At 52.5% G+C, this 15,736-nt stretch overlaps 1 protein-coding gene across 6 annotated transcripts in view; it reads right to left on the reverse strand.

The window, feature by feature from the left end:
* Positions 1-15,736, reverse strand: part of SYT7 (synaptotagmin 7) — a 149,594-nt gene that overhangs the window by 126,925 nt on the left and 6,933 nt on the right. The window lies entirely within an intron of this gene.

A 15,736-nucleotide genomic window follows, 5' to 3' on the forward strand; every position in this document is an offset into this window, starting at 1 on the left:
GAGGATCATGTCCAACAGCAAGGCCAGAGCCCTAACCTGGGGTGTATCAGGCAACAGGCCTAAGCAGTTCCCTCATGTCTCCATCCTCCCCCACCCTGTGCCAAACATGGCAGAAAGCCCAGATGGTGAGGGCTGGAGAGGGCTGGAGCCACTGAGCAGGGGTTCACATCAATGACAGGCAAGCAGAGTTGGGGTGGGACACAGAGACAGCTGCTCATGCTTCCTTTGCTGAGGCCCATTTACCAGTGGGATAATGAGACAGAGCCCTCCTCTGAGGGCAATGGGAACAGAGACCTGAATGCTCCCATTACCTTAAGGATGAAGGAACAGCAGGGAAAGCCTTAGGTGGGGACAGCTGCACATTATGAGCTACCAGGGAATAGGTACCCAGGGATTTTCTCAACACAAGCACTTATCGAAGAAGTAGCTGTGTGGCAGTAACACCATGGGCTAGAGCCTGCATGGGAAGTAAGATATAAGCACAGCACAGGCTGGCAACAGTAGATTACCCTGAGGTTGAGCCAGCCAGCTGCAACAGGAAACACTTGTGGCAGCTCGAGGAGGCACGCGAAAGGAAAGAGGACGTGCACGTGCATGTACACATGCGCACGCACACACACACACACACACACACACACACACACCCATGTCTCTGCAAGTGTCCTAAGTTCCCCTTAAGCCTATGTCCTGCAGTCATTGCTCCAAGATACAGATTGAACCAGGTTCCCTGGCACCTGTACGGGGTAGGGGATAGCTTACAGGCTAAGGATTCACCTAAGACCATGGACTGCAGCTAGGAATGACCCAGGACTCCTGGTCCATGTTCTATCGTGGATGGAGGCACTTACTAGCCAGGGCCTGAACCATAGACCAGAGGTAGAAGGACAAAATTGAAAACCAGTCCAGCACTTCAGTATTTGCCTCCAGTCCTGGATCCTTGACAGACAGGAAGTTTACCTGCCCTTCTTTGGTGCTCTCGAGCTAGACTACTAAGAACCGCATCATCCATTCTTTCAGGTCCTTCCCAGGCCCTCTGACCTTCCACAGCCTGAACATGACCTGTTCTCTAAAGATTGACCACACACAGGTACTGTACAACAGGGTCCTTCCTCAGCTCCCCCAGGCAGCGAATTCACCAGAGATTCTTAGTGCTGGCCATCTCAGATCTGTCGTTGGTGGAATGGTCTACAGAACTGTCCTGCCAAATGCCAGATCCTTACTGCCAAGGAGTGAGTCAGCCTGAGGCCCCAGGCCTAGGGGCAGGAGGTGATACAGACAGGTTTATAAAACGTCCATCACCCCAACACACCTTGTGAAATCGCAGCTCCTTGTGAAAAAAGCAATATGGCAGCATTTCTCTCTCACTCTCTCATCCCACTGCCCCGGAACAGGGGTGGATGGGATAGATCAGGGGCAGGCAACCCCCAGCACAGCTGCCAGAGCATGGCACATGAAGGCATTTTGCTTCACCCATTCACTTTGGGGCAGATGGTGGGGAAGGGGCTGGGTCTGTGTCATTGGTGATGCGTAGGGGGTGGATGTGCACCCCCTGAGCTTAGTGGTGTACTGCTGACACTGCTGGCAGCGCCTGCAGGCAGTTGCCACTGACCACCACCACCTCCCCATCACCCCCACCCCTGCCAACAGCGCCAGGGCCACCTGCAGGAGCTCACTATTTGCAACCACCATGCTCCCGCTGTGGACAGTGCTGCCGCCCGTGGGAGCTCGCCTTGCCCCCCCAGCCTCCAGGGGCACACGGTGTTCATGATCTATGTTGCCACAACAAGCATTAGGCCCCTCATGTCTCCCTTACCCTCCACCCCTGACACACCAACATCTTGCAAGTTGAGGTTGCGGGTATTTTTAGCACTCTGCCCAAAAATGTTGCCAATCCCTGGAATAGACACTATCTTAATGTCATTTCCCAGGCTGGGTTTGCAAGGGTCACTTCTTGAACACAGGAATACATCTGTTTCTGGGGGGGAACATGGCTGCATGAAGCCATCTTTAGGAGACCGAACAAAAAGCAGCTTCCAAATTGAACACTTCTGAGGAATTTGGACATCAGAGCTAATGTACAGACAGACACCTGTTGTATCTTTAATAAGCAGGAAGGATTAAGGCCTTGATGAGATGTTGTATTTGGAAGACAGGGGCACAGCATCCCTGAATGCCATGTTGACACTGAGAGAAGAAAGCTATCACCAGAACCACCAGCACCACTTCCTGCAGCATTTGGGCTTCCCCTAGAGGCCTCCCTTCCAAGCCCTGACCAGGCTTAGCCCTGTTTAGCTTATGAGAGATGACAAGATCACAGCCCAGGGTGATACAGCTGCAGGCAGGAGATAGCGTCTGACAAGTTGAAATGGAGGTCATGTTCATACGCATCCAGTTCTGCAAATGGATTGAGTGCCACTTGGCTCTGCTGGGGGACTGATGGACAGAGAGGCTCCTAGACGGCGTCCAGAGAGTTTGCACTGAAAACTGACAGAAGTAGGTTTCCAGCAAGCTCACAGAAGCCCTGACTACGGGGGTGATGATTTGGGCCACCATCATAACAGTGCAGCAAGTAAATGAAATGGTGCAGTATGGCCACTTCAGTCATTAGCCCCAAACTCACGTCCCCCTCCCACACAAAGCCCCAGAATACTTTGTGCTGACCTAAAGGAACTACGGCAAGAAGAGCCAGCTGGAAGCTTCAGGGAAATGGAGGCAGCCCTGTGCCGCTCCCAGAGTAGGATAGAAGGTGCTCCAGGAAGCTGTGTTATGGCTTTGGGGGGCGTGCCTGGGATCTAAGTGGGATACAGTTGCAAGCGACTAAGTACATCCTCATCAGCAGGAGGCCAGAGACAGAAACTCACCCCTTCTGGTATCTTTTGATGCCCCTCCATTCCCGCCTATCCCCACCTCCCTGCACCCTCCAGCCATCACTGACAGGGCATAATGCTAGCAGAATGGGTTGGTGCATCACTATGAAAGCCACTGGGCCTGCTCCTCCCTTTGCTTACACTGGCAAGATACTGCTTTGACTTCCAAAGAGCAAAACCCCTTTTACAGCATGCAGGCAAGAGGAGAATCCAACCCGATGTCACTCAGCCCCCTGCTAGTGCCTGATGCTGAGAACACAGCATGGTCACGATGAATCTTCCAGCTCCACCCCGAGAGTCAACAGGCAGCTGCTACAGCCAGCAGCATAAGCCAGACACTCCCCCCGCACCACCAACCCACACCTAACCTCACCAGAGGCCCCTCAGCCTCTGCCCTATCTCAGCCCAGAGATAAGCAGGGGGTTCTATACCTGGGCTCTGCTCCAGGCTTGCCTCATCAGCCTCTACACGGCTGAGGGAGGGCAGGGAGAAGGAAGTGCACTGAGCCCAACAAGGCAGAGATCAGGTGGTTTCCAAACATTTACCTCCTGCGTGGTGCCTACGTTTGCAAAGATTATTGAAACCCTGTACACACACAGCTGCTGCTCACAGGCATCTGTCCCTGCCACGCACAGGCACAGGACCCGCCTGGGAAGAGAGCGCCAGGCCCCAGGGCGCACACTTGTTGACTTTGCTGAGACACCCAAAAATAAACAACCTAATTGGTACACGGTGCACGTCCCCCTCTGCCCGCTTGCCCCCTCCTTCTCTGCTCCACGGAGATGCCAGCCACGTGGTGTTTACTCCCAGTATGTGTGCAGCACGCCAAGCACACCCTGCACAGTGCACATTGCAGCCGGGCGCCACACGCCTACACAACACGGGGGCCTGGGCATGCCTTACACATCCCCAGCCACGCAGAGCATGCTTATCCACAGCTACATAGATCAACGCCACCCTCCCCCGCACCCCCCTACCCACAGTACACACGCACACACTCATGCAGACAGACAGCGCTTGCCTCTGTTTATCTTGAGCAGCACTCCTCTATACAGAAAGCTGGATGTCTCACACGTGGACACACCCACTCAAGGTAAGCTTTCTGCCCAGGCCAAGAAGATGCTTGCCCCGCCTCAATCCAATGTTGCATGTGAGACAGCCCCATTCCAGCATGCGCCGCACATCCGGAACCCCGAAATCCCTCAATGTGAGACAGTGCAAGCAGGATCCATGTAACATCCTGCTTAAGTCTGGCCTTACACCTGCAAAATGAGCTGGGGCCTGCCTGCTCAGCCTCAGTCGGAGCTAGCTCATCCCCTCAGGACATGATGTGACCCTACTACTGCCTCCTGGGCTTTTTCCTCCAATGCAATCCTGCTCAGGCTGCCTGCACCAGCACATGTCACTCTGCTAAGGTTACAAGTGCTAGCACTCACCTCCCCCTGCCAGTCTTCAGTGAGGACCCCTAGGCCTGGCCCAGTGCCTGCAGGAAGTGCTTCAGTTCCTGGGCACGGCATTGATGGAGCCTTTGCAAGGGCTAACGCCAGGGACTCTGCACCCATGAAGGAAGCACCAAGGAGAAAGGCGAGCTGAGGAGGCAGCTGATAGTCCTGCAGGGGCCTGGAAACTGCTCAAGCATGTCTGGTCATATCACTTTCATAGGCCCCATCACTTCTGCTTGGAGCACCTCAAGCATAGCACTGGAGCCAAGGGGATGCATCAGGGGAAGGAGCTGGCTGCAACAGCACTTCACCGTGGGCATACATGCCCTATAAGCTGATGGGCGCCTATGCCTTGTGCCTTGCCAGGGAAGGAGGCAGCAGGGGGACATGGCTACTTATCCCCCAGTCCTGAGTGCAGGTCAGAGGCAGTCTGTGCCCAGTGTTCCCTCCCTCTGTACACCCACTCACCTCTCTCTTCCCCACACACCCACTCTTCCCACAAGCGATACTAACCAGCCAGCAGCACGTGGCCCACAGCAGAGCTTTCCTCTCCTGCTCAGTGGGATAACACAGGGCAGCCGTCCTGGCCCAGAGGGCACTGAGAAAGGATGCTCCTCCAAGCGCAAGAATACCTTGTAGTCTGGGCACACCGTTTATCTAACATCACATCTAAACCCCCTCCTCCCCTCCAACTCTGCGGTGCTGTTTAGCTTTCACTTCAGCAAACCGCAGAACGTTTGCAAAGTGTTGCTCTGGGCCAGGGTCAGGGCTGAACTGCAAATCAGTGCTGGCCTTCCCAGTTTCCTCCTTCTCTCAGCTAACAGGCTTTGAAAGCCTGGGGCAAGTCGACCAAACACACTGACCTTTGCTTGGAGGCCCCCCGGGGAAGATTTGACATCAGTGGAGGCGGGCTTGCCAGGCGGGAAGCAGTGAGGAGGATCTCACCCAATGAAATTAGCTTCCAGCACCCTTCCTGTCACCAGCCCCTGAGCTATGTAACATAGTAACCACACCATGCTCAAAGCCAGAGAGAAGCTCCCTGCTCCTGTCAGACCCCCTGCTGGAAGCCCATTAAAGTGGTCCATGGTGTGATGCCTGCCCGCCCCCACCTCCCAACCGCTATACTACTACTACTCACGTTACTTCTCCACGGTCAAAACACTTTCCAGTGGGGCATCAAGCTGCCCTCAGCCTGATGTCAGTGGGCAGGGATCCCAAATCCATCTCCCATGCCATACTATAGAGGCACATAGGCACACCTGTGCCAGGCTTCCAGCCCAAGGTCTCAGAGCACTGTGTGAATGGAGACAACCCACAACCCCACAGGAGAAGTAAATGTTGTAAGACACTGGCTGGTGTAGGCTCACTACTGCCCCCTACGGAGGGGGATTGGAACTGCTCAGCCATGTGTCAGAGTCCCCACACTGCTGCTGCTGCCCAGGGATGGAGATTTTACATTAGTAGAAGAGGTACGTTGGAGGGAACTGTTCATGGGTGAGATATGAGTTTTTGTCCATTTGGCAGTGCAGGCAGACAAGTGGTCAGCTCCGGCAGCTCTTAAATAGACAGGAACACCAAGCCCTGGAGATGCCCAGGTTACACCAAGAGGTACTGGAACAGTCAGGAACACCTTCTTTGGTCCCAGGACCCACAGCTTAATGGGAAGCAGGAAGCCAGCAGCAAGGGGGCTGGTATCAACTCAATCCTGAAACTTTTTTTCCCCCCAAGAGATGGCTCCATTGCTGCAGGGAGCCATCAACAGCTGCTCTCCCTTTTCACCCCTGTGGAGAAGCATCTGTGTGGGGGAGAGGAGAGAGGAGGAATAGGGAGGAAGGAGCCTGAAGCAGGTGCCAGGGACATGCCATGACGGTGGGTGGGTGGATAGGAGCCAGCCATGGCTGAAGCTAATGCCAGGCTGGAGCACTACAAACTGCAGGAGAGACTCCACACCCACGAGCAGACACTTAGAGGAGGTGATACTGCCCAAGCCAAGTGCTCTGCTCTTCAATATACACAGAGGTCCTGTGGATACCAGCGAGCTGCAGCTTCCTTTTTCTGGCTGGGATCAGCAGAGTTTGTGGCATGGTAAATCCCTGCTGCTACACACCCTGCTGAGGGACAGCCTCTACCTCCCACACGTGACCTCTGTCCCTAGTCTTGACAGCCATTAATCACAGACTGCCTCCCTGGCCCTGTCTCTTGCCCATCAGTCCCAGAGCAGTAGGTACTCATCCTCCCACCTCTGCCCCTTGCCTGCCACCTCACTAACACTGGGGCCAAGCAGCTCCCTACACATCAGGGGAGCAGGAAAGAATGTACAACCCTCCACATTCAGCTGATAACAAGATGACCAATGTTAACCATCTGCAGGAGAGCAGCAAAGAGCCCTGTTTTCTAGTGCAGGCCTATCAGTCAGGCATGCAGTGAAGCCAGAGAGCTATAGGAGGCCTTGGAACCAAATCTCCAAGAGTTCGTAGGCATCGGTGCAGCCAGGGGTTCAGAACTGCTCTGTTGCCTACAGTTTCTCCCAGGCTTGATTTATTTGGCTCTGGGTAACTGCATGAAAGCCCAGTATTGACTTTGCAACACATAAAGGGCATGAAGGCCAAGTGAAATAGGTGTTAGGAGATTTGGCTCTACTCCCAGCCCTGTCACTGACTTCAGGCAGATCACTTCCCCCTTGTGCCTCAGTTTCCCCTCTTTTGAAAGGGAAGTACAGCTACCACTGTAAAGCATTTGGGGCTATGTATGAATGGGGCTGCGTATGGACATTGCACATGTATCACACCAGGCCAGAGCTCCATAAGTGTCAGCACTGGGCAGGATGGGGCATGCTGTCATGAAGGGCTGCACCTCTGAGAAGAGATTCAACGTATTCCCACCATGTTCAGCAAAGATGGTCAAAAGACCACTGTGGCCAACAAGGCTTCCACAGCTGTTAGGGGTCTGTGTACTCCAGCTGCTCTGAACAGCAGGGTGATAGCAGGCCCAAACCTCAGGACCTCCTGCTACCCAAGGCCCAGCTGCTTGAAGTACGGGAGAGCCTCCTTACAATATGTTGCAGTACAGGGGTGAGGGTGGTGTCAGGCATTCTGAAAAGCACCAGCCAAGTAGTTCTGATTCCAGGCAATAGAGGGCAGCGCACACACACACACCCTTCTAGGTGCTCCCACCCAAGTACACCCCAAATTCACTACTGTACTGATACTAGGGCAAGGGGCAAAAGCAAAACCTTCAGCCCAATTCTACCTGCACTGAGACACAGCCGAATGCTAGATCAGCATGATAGACCACAGGTAGCTGTTGAATTGATGAGCTGCCTTTCTCAGGCTGGGCAGTACCAGCAAGGTCTCTCAGCCTGGCCATTGATTTCCAATGTTGTACGATCCATCTGTTTGCAACAAGGAGCGCCCGCAGTACAACACTTTATTAGCTGCAGTGATGCCCGGAACAGTGCTAGTGGGGCCACAATGGATGCAGCTCTGTATCTAGATATAGCCTGATGGCTGGTTCATCAGAAGCTGCGGGACCTTCCTACTCCACTGTCAACTCAGAAGACTTGCTCCCTGCCATATATCCCACAAATGCCACGCCAGTGGTAGATTCTCTTGGCCAAACAAGTCACACTTAGGATCAAAGCAAAGGGAAGCCCCAAGCCAACCTGACCTCCAGCTGAAACCAGAGCAGCCCTGGGGCTGTTTTAATTATACATCCTATTTTTTAGGCGTCTCACATTTCAGCAATTGGTCTTTTATCAATTTACCCCTGATGCCCTGCCAGTGGACAGGGATTCCAGCTAGGCTGAGGTCTGAGCCTGAATTTCATTGTCTGAAGCTGATGGGAAGCTAACAGGTTGCCAGGGTTTTTAGTTACAAACTGTGTTATGTTTAGTTATGAGTTATATATTGGAGCAGAAAACTCAGAGGCAGGGGTTTCACATTATTGTTTCAGCAAGATGACAAGGTGCTTGCAAACCAGAGGAAGTGTCCCCAAAGCCTTGCTTCACAATTGTCGCTGCTCCTGCTCTCAGCTCCTCTAGGGACACAGCTGTTCTCCTCAGGCTAAATGATGCCCCTACCAGACCAGGGCAGCAGAGGGATCCAGGTTATTACCGTTATTAATCAACCCAAAAGGCTATCACAAGGACACAACCTGACCTCCCATGTAACCCCAGCTGGGGGAGGCCACCCAATAGTATCTGCATGGAAACCCTGGCATCTGCTTGAGCAAGAGCCAGCCTGTTAGCAAGGTGTCCAGTCTCGCCTTAAAGACTTCAAGACATGGTGAAGCCACCATCTCCCGAGGGAACTTGTTCCAGCAGTTAATTATCTTCACTGTGTGCCTCGGTTCTCGGCCACACTTGTCTGCCTGCAGCTTCCAGTTGCTGGATCATGTTACGCCTCTTTTTGTCAGGCTGAAGAGCCCTGTGCCATCAGAAATCTCTTCCCCCTGGAGGGATGGGCAGACTACGCTCCAGTCACCTCCTTGTCTTCCCTCAGCTAAGCTGCACATGTCCCTGTGAAGGGGCAGGTTTTCCAGACCACAAACTGCTCCTGTAGTACCTTTCTGGGACTCTTCCTGCTTTTCAACATACGTAGACACCAGAACCCTAACCAGACACAGCTCCCCAGAAACAGACTATTGCCATATACACAACAATACCCATTCCTGCCCAACAGGGCTCTGTTTATTACTGTTTGCTTATGGTGGCACCTCAGGGCCCTGTTGTGGCAGGAGCTATACAAACACCTGGTGAGAGACAGCACCTGTCCCAAAAAGCTTACAAGTCAACAAGGCAGAGCATTAGAAGGGAAGCAACTTGTCCAGTAACCCAGCAGCAGAGCTGAGAACACAGCCCAGGTCCCCTAAGCTTCAGTCTTGTGTCCCATGTCTTGAACCACAGTGCTTCTGACAAGGCCAGATGATTTCTGGTGAGCAGGCAGCACTGCAGCCAGTGCGTGTGATACAAACTTGAGGCTCCTGCTACTAGTACTCTTTCCTGCATGCGCTAGCTTCCTCCCTTATGCCTTCTGCAGTCTTCCTGCCCTCTGTGTTTACTAAGAGTCTGGCTTAACCAGCTAAGCATATCCTGCCCTTGCAATAATGTGGTGAACAGGAAAGCAAACTGAAAGCAGTGCTCATTCTGGTCAAAGTCTGCCAGGTTGTGAAGTGACTAATCAAAGATGTGGGTATTGTGTGCTTCACCTCAGATTTGTTTTTTCTCCCCCAGCAGCTAAGCTGGAAATGAAAAAGAAAGCAGCAGTGTCATCTTATCTTGTCTGTCTTTTCCTGTCACCTGGATTGCAAACGCATTTGGTCTTCAGGAAAAAGGTGGATTGAACTTGGACGAAAACTACCAGCTCAAGCTGATAGTCCTGTCGTCATCATCCCCCCTGCCCCACCCCCTGGCAAGACATCAAAGATGGCAGCCTCTAAACTGACAAAAAAGAAATGCTTTTTCCTACAACCAAGAGCTAGCCTGGGGAACTCTCTACCACAATATAATATGGAGGCCAAAGACTCAGCAGGCTCCAGCAGGGAACAAACACTGGCTTGGAAATCAGGATGCCCTGCAAATAATACAATGACCAATGGAAGTTTAGGAAGGGCAAGAATTCATTTTAATGGGATTCAGGGGGAGAAGCTTCCTGAGGCACACTGCTCCACAGACATCTCCTGCCCTTTCCTCTCAAATGCTTGGTGCTAGGCAATGTCAGTGACCAATGACAGGGCCAGAGCAGCACTCTAGACACTCCACTTGCTGAGCTCTCTACTCCTGTTACAGGCAAGGCGTTCTCCCTTTAAACCAGAATCAGGGCAATTATTTCAGAGAGACATTTTCCTTCCAAAGCATTACATGCTCTGACTGTATGCTCTTCTCCTTCCGGTGCATGCAAAAGCAGGTTAAAAGTTTGGGTGGGAGCAGGTATAACTTAATGCACAGCTTAAAACACCTGGAACTGCACAGCTTTGTAACAACAGGGGTTCCAGGGCCCCAGCATCACCAGGGAGTCAACCCTCTCCCTACAAGACCGATAGCAAGGTCAGATCCTATCCACACCTGGTCCCCTTCATGCAGCACACACTCACTTCCTCCTGCTTGCATGTTTATGCTTCCTTATTCTCCCTCATCCACCCGCACACTTGTCCCCACTCTCACATCCTCACGTCTCTGTCCACTCAGATCCACCTGCTCTCACATCCACTCTTCTGCTCACCTGTGCCCACCCATGCACAAGCATGTCACCGACCTGTGCACTCCCTCCCTGCAGGGTGCGATTGTGGGCACTTGTACTGTGGGGGTTAAATTCAGCTATGCTGTCACCTGCTCACCTAATCAGCTAGACTCTTACTGGCTTAGTCCCCCCCCTACCTAAAGCACACAAGGCTGGAGACTCAGGTTACCCACCCAGCACTGCCATGCCTCTAATAGAACTCACACCTTGCAGGGGACTTCCTGGGAGATCTGCTTTTAGTACCAGCAGGGGGCACCCTCACTCAGCAGATGTATGGCTGCAGCGGGGGGTGTAGGGGTAGGGGGGAAGCAGACAGGGGTCTCCCAGGGCTGACAGCAGAGGCTCTGTCCCCTCTCATCAGCTGGGCCACCCTCAGTGGACGGGAGGGCCAGAACTGCAAGCAAGGAAGGGGGGGCAGCTGGTGCAAGGGAGGGCTCAGTGCTATTACAACCTCTGTGTATGTGCAGCAGGCAGGGAGCAGCAGGGGAGCTTGCTTGGCTGGTGAATATTAATAGCCCTGTCCCCTGCGGGTGTTGTGTGTACAACACGGGGGGTGGGGTGCATCTTAGGCACTGACATGGGGAGAGTGGAGTATAAAAGTAGCAGTGCATGCAGCTCCTGCTGAGTGCTGCGTTCCTGGCCCCTCGGCTGTCTTCCTCTGGCTCTCACAAAACAGTGAAGCGTAGGCTTTTTCTCTCTCCATCTCACTCATCTTCCCCTCCTCTCCGTCACACTGGGAGCAGGTGCAGTATGTGTGCACCACTGGCCTCTCCACTTCTCAAGCCATCAGTGCCCTTTGGCTGTGGGACAGCGCTGCCATTTTGGGGTTGGAAGAGCAAACTGCCATGGCCCAGGCTCTCCCTCCCACCCCACTCTAGCTCTGAGGCCTTCCATTATTCAAAAATGTGGAGGGTGATGGATGGAGGGGGAAAGGAGACAATGCAAGATGCGTCCACATCCGTTACCATGTGGGACTGGAAATGAGAGGAGAAACCAAGCCCAGGGCTACTGCAGCCCAAACCTCAGGTGCACTGTGAAGAGCCAGTCAGGAATGCTGGCTGGGGAGGGACAGAGAGGGCTGGGGGCACTATGGTACAGAAGTGACAGATGTGATGGGGTCAGAGCTACTCCAGCCTCAGCTTCTTTCTTTTGCCTTCTTCACACCTCTGCTCTTCTATGCAGTGTCCTTGAATACAAGCCTGGCAAGTGTCTTCCCACCCCATGGTGGACTCCACAACAACAGAACCTGCCCACTGCATGCAGGTAGACTCCCACCTTCCATGGCTATAATGCATGGCCACAAATACCAAGTACATCACTCTGTGTACCTCCTGCTGATGGCCTCTCAGCCACTAGTGTCTCTCATCTCACTCCTCTTAAAACCTTGGGGACTCAGAATCCATGCCCCAACTGCTTTCTCAGCAAAAGTCTTACTTCATATACCCCATCACCCTGCCTGAGTAAAGGGCTTCTTTCATTGCTGACTCAGATATACCTTTATCCACTGATATACCTTATCAAGCTGAGTTTTTACCCCAATGTCCTGCTCTTTGTTTGTGCCTCCGGTTCCCTGTCCTAGTAGACTCCTTCTCTATCCCACAGCCCTAGTCCAAATAAAGTCTAACTCCTACTTTATGTCCTAAGTTCAAATTAAGGCACATCCCCACTCCACAGCCCTGGCTAGGCAGTACGTTTCATACCTCAAAGCCTGGGAAGGCACAATCATCAGCAGCCCTAAAACGTGGTAGCAGGATCTCAGAGGACAATTGCCAAGACTCAAAGAGGAGATGGTGTTAATGCTAACCAGGCCCTGAACTTTCAAGGGCTCTAAAAGCTGATGCTCTTAGTTCCAATCAATCATCCACTTCGGTCACCTAGTGTCAAGAACTCAGTGTGGGTGTAATAGCCTCATGATAACTCAACACCAAGAGGTTGTAGTGAGCAAAAGGGACACTTACCAGCAGCCCTGTCAAAAAGGAATTGCAGTTGTCATGGCCTCAGTGCCAGCAGTGCAAGCCTGTTGCAGGGTAAGTAAAGGTGCTTAGTATTACTAAGCCCTCCTCAAGTGGTAGAGGCAAGAGATGGGGTAGAAATTCAAGGGGAAAGACCAGGATTTAGTGAGAGCATGGATGTGAGGGAACAAGACAAGAAAGGAGCTGAAGATATACCCAAAGGCACCACCTCTGAGGTGGTGCAGGGTGGAAAGAGAGAGAGTGGAAGAGTTTAAGTAAATAGAGAGAGTTCAGGGCTGGAGAGAGAGATTTGAGAGCATAGAGGGGATGAGAGAGGCTGTAAGAAAGGATGGGGTCACTGGCAGAAGGAGACAGAGTGTAAAAGGGAGAAGTGGATTTGGCAAATGGCAAAATCCTGGAAAAAAACCCTGAAGAGGGATGGAGAAGGAGGAGGATCCATTGATGGTGGCACAGAACAGAGGAAAAAGGAAATGACAATCAGGAAGCTGCTGAAAGAGGAGGGCCCGCTAGTGACACTCAGTGAAATGGAGACTGGGCTGCTGAGTATGGAGAAGGGGTGCATAGACTCCATAAGGAGGAAGAGGGTATCATTGAGTTTTTGATCTTATGTACTGATTTTATCTTAGTGACCTCCAGGAATAACTGTGGGTTAAAAGGAGCCAATGCCCCTCAGTAATACTTGTCAGTCTGCAACTGAAAGAGCCGAGGGTCAGAAATACTTCAAGCATCAGAAATGGGACCACAGACACCTATAGGAGACTCACAAGCTTCCAAGATAGCGAGGAAAAATGTGAGTGGGACTGCAGCTGTTCTGAGGTGATGGTTGGACCAACCCAACCAGTAGAAGCACAGGAGAACCTGAACTAACCAGAGCATGCACACAGATGGGAGAGAAGGACAGGACTCTTCTTGCCCCTCAAGTTAAAAGCCCACCCCTTGCTTCCAGGATGATGAAGGCCAGCCCATTTGAGCTGGCATCCAGATGCTCACAGAAGTCTCCAAAAGCAAGTGTTGGCAATGTTTCAGGAGATGTGCAGTGCCATGGGAATGTGCATCCTGCTTTTGCCCCCAGAGCACAGGCCAAAACTCAAATAAAGTTTGCTCCATGGTCACTGGTCTCAGGGGAGACAATATCTCAAAGACATGAGACTGCTGAATCTGTGACATCCCAGACAGAACCACCTGGGCCTACAGTGATGCACCTGGCCCAGGCAAGTGAACCACAGAACCAGAGAGCGCTGGCTTTTCTCCACCACGCACCTGGTGCTGGCCAAGCAAAACTTCCTGCAAGCGGCTGAGTTCCTCATGACATCTTGGCCAAAATAATTTCTCAGTAGGAGCCTCTACCATCCTCAAGACTTTCCTCCCCTGAAAGGAGCTAGCTAGCTGAATGGGAATCTTCTTCCCATCCTCACTTACCCAATGAATTCCTCCCATGTCTGGCTCCACTTAGAGCCATCTTCCAGCCAGGCCACAAGCCATCCAAAGGAACTCGCAGAAGGGCATTTGAAAGAGCACTTCTCCCAATTCTGCCTACTATCAAAGTCTCCCAGATCACCAGAAGTGCCCTCAAGCCAGCCACCCCCACCAACCAACAAGGACTGTGCTGTAGATACAGCACCCCCTCCAGTTTATGGACAGAGGATGGGAAAAGACATGATGACGTTAGCAGTGGAAGGTGGAGAAGGCAAAGGTAGGCAAGAACAAGAAAAAAGGGGCAAAGTATGTGCTAAACCAGCTACCAGCTTCTTATAATAATTGGCTGCCAGTGGTCAAGGTACTTCAGGAGAAATTTACCTGCAGCCTCTGAGCTGGAGGGTTGTAGGAAACTGGGCCAAAACCCAACTAAAGGCCTGGACAGGAGCACACAGCACCACCCACATGGAAAACCAAGGTGGGGAGAGGTGAATCTACAGGCCTTTCTTGCTAAGGTCAGCTTGAGTTTTCCCAGCATTCCCACAAGGCCACATTTCCTGGCACATTGCTCCAAGTGCCCTTGGCAGGCTCAGCTGGTTAGACTGCCACGCTTGTCGCAGGGGGGCAGCACGATCTTCTGCCTGGTGCTCTCAGAGAGGCTTGGGCATCCCAGTGGAAGCATGCGAGACACGCTCCCCCCTGCCCCCCTCCACTCCTTGGCTTTAATGAGGCAGTGTGGAGGCTGCACACATTGCCATGCCTGCTCCCAAGTCTCCTTAGTCACCCTACACTCCTCCCTTTATCTCTACTTGTGAGACTGGTGACTTCCCTTTCAAACCTCATTCACTCAACACAAGGTGACCTCCCCCTCCCACTCCTTCCTGTGTTGATGCCTCTTATCCTGCAGCATGAGTAGCCATCTCACCTGGGTCCCCGTCTGTCTGGCTTCCTGCCGACCTTAACAAGCCAATCGCAGGTCAGTCCCAGGGAAATGAGACAGATGGGACTCCAGAGGAAACAGGGAAAGAGGGGGAAGGGATAAGTGAGACAATAATGACCAAGAAAGAGGTGCTCAATGGCTGACAAGAAGTGTGGGGCAAGGAGGGGATGGACAAGACAGACAGACAGGAGAAAGTAGGAAGGGGAAGAGAACTGAAAAGAGAGGTAAAAAGCAGATGTCAGCAGGGAAAACTGGACAAGACAGAATGACAAGAAAGACCAGAAGAAAGGAGACGCTGACAAAGTGGTAGATGAGGGCAGGGAGATGAGTTTGGGCAGGGGGGGTGTTAAGAATGGACAGGTAAGATGAGCTGGATATGGGGGAGTGACTCTGGTTGTGGGAGATGCACAGGAGAGACCCAGCTGTGGCTGTCTTGTGTCATCCCCCACTTCTTCCTGGGTACCTCTGCTGTCCTGTGATCTGGAGATCCGACACACCCACCACCAGGGACCAAAAGCCCCAGAGTTGAACAGCGTATCTGAGCCAATCTCCTCCACTGTCTGGACAGGACATGGCACCCCCACAGCCACAGCTAGGACCTGCAGAACCAGTCCCCCACAGCAAAAAGGCTCCCATAGGCTGGACTCTCAGGTCCTGGTCCTGGACTCAGGGAAGAGCCTTCTTTAGCACTGAAGGCAAGAACTGGAAATCAGAACTCCTGGGTTCTACAACCATCTCTGCCACAGAGTAACCATGGGCGGCATGCATGACTTGGATCCATATGGTCCAAACACAGTGCCTGGCTCTGAGCATGGGTGATGACACAGAACTGGGAAGGATTCTGGCAGGTGGATTGTGACAG

The sequence above is a fragment of the Crocodylus siamensis genome, chromosome 2, assembly GCF_052110815.1.
Source record: "Crocodylus siamensis isolate JL-2025a chromosome 2, ASM5211081v1, whole genome shotgun sequence".
Taxonomy (NCBI): Eukaryota; Metazoa; Chordata; order Crocodylia; family Crocodylidae; genus Crocodylus; species Crocodylus siamensis.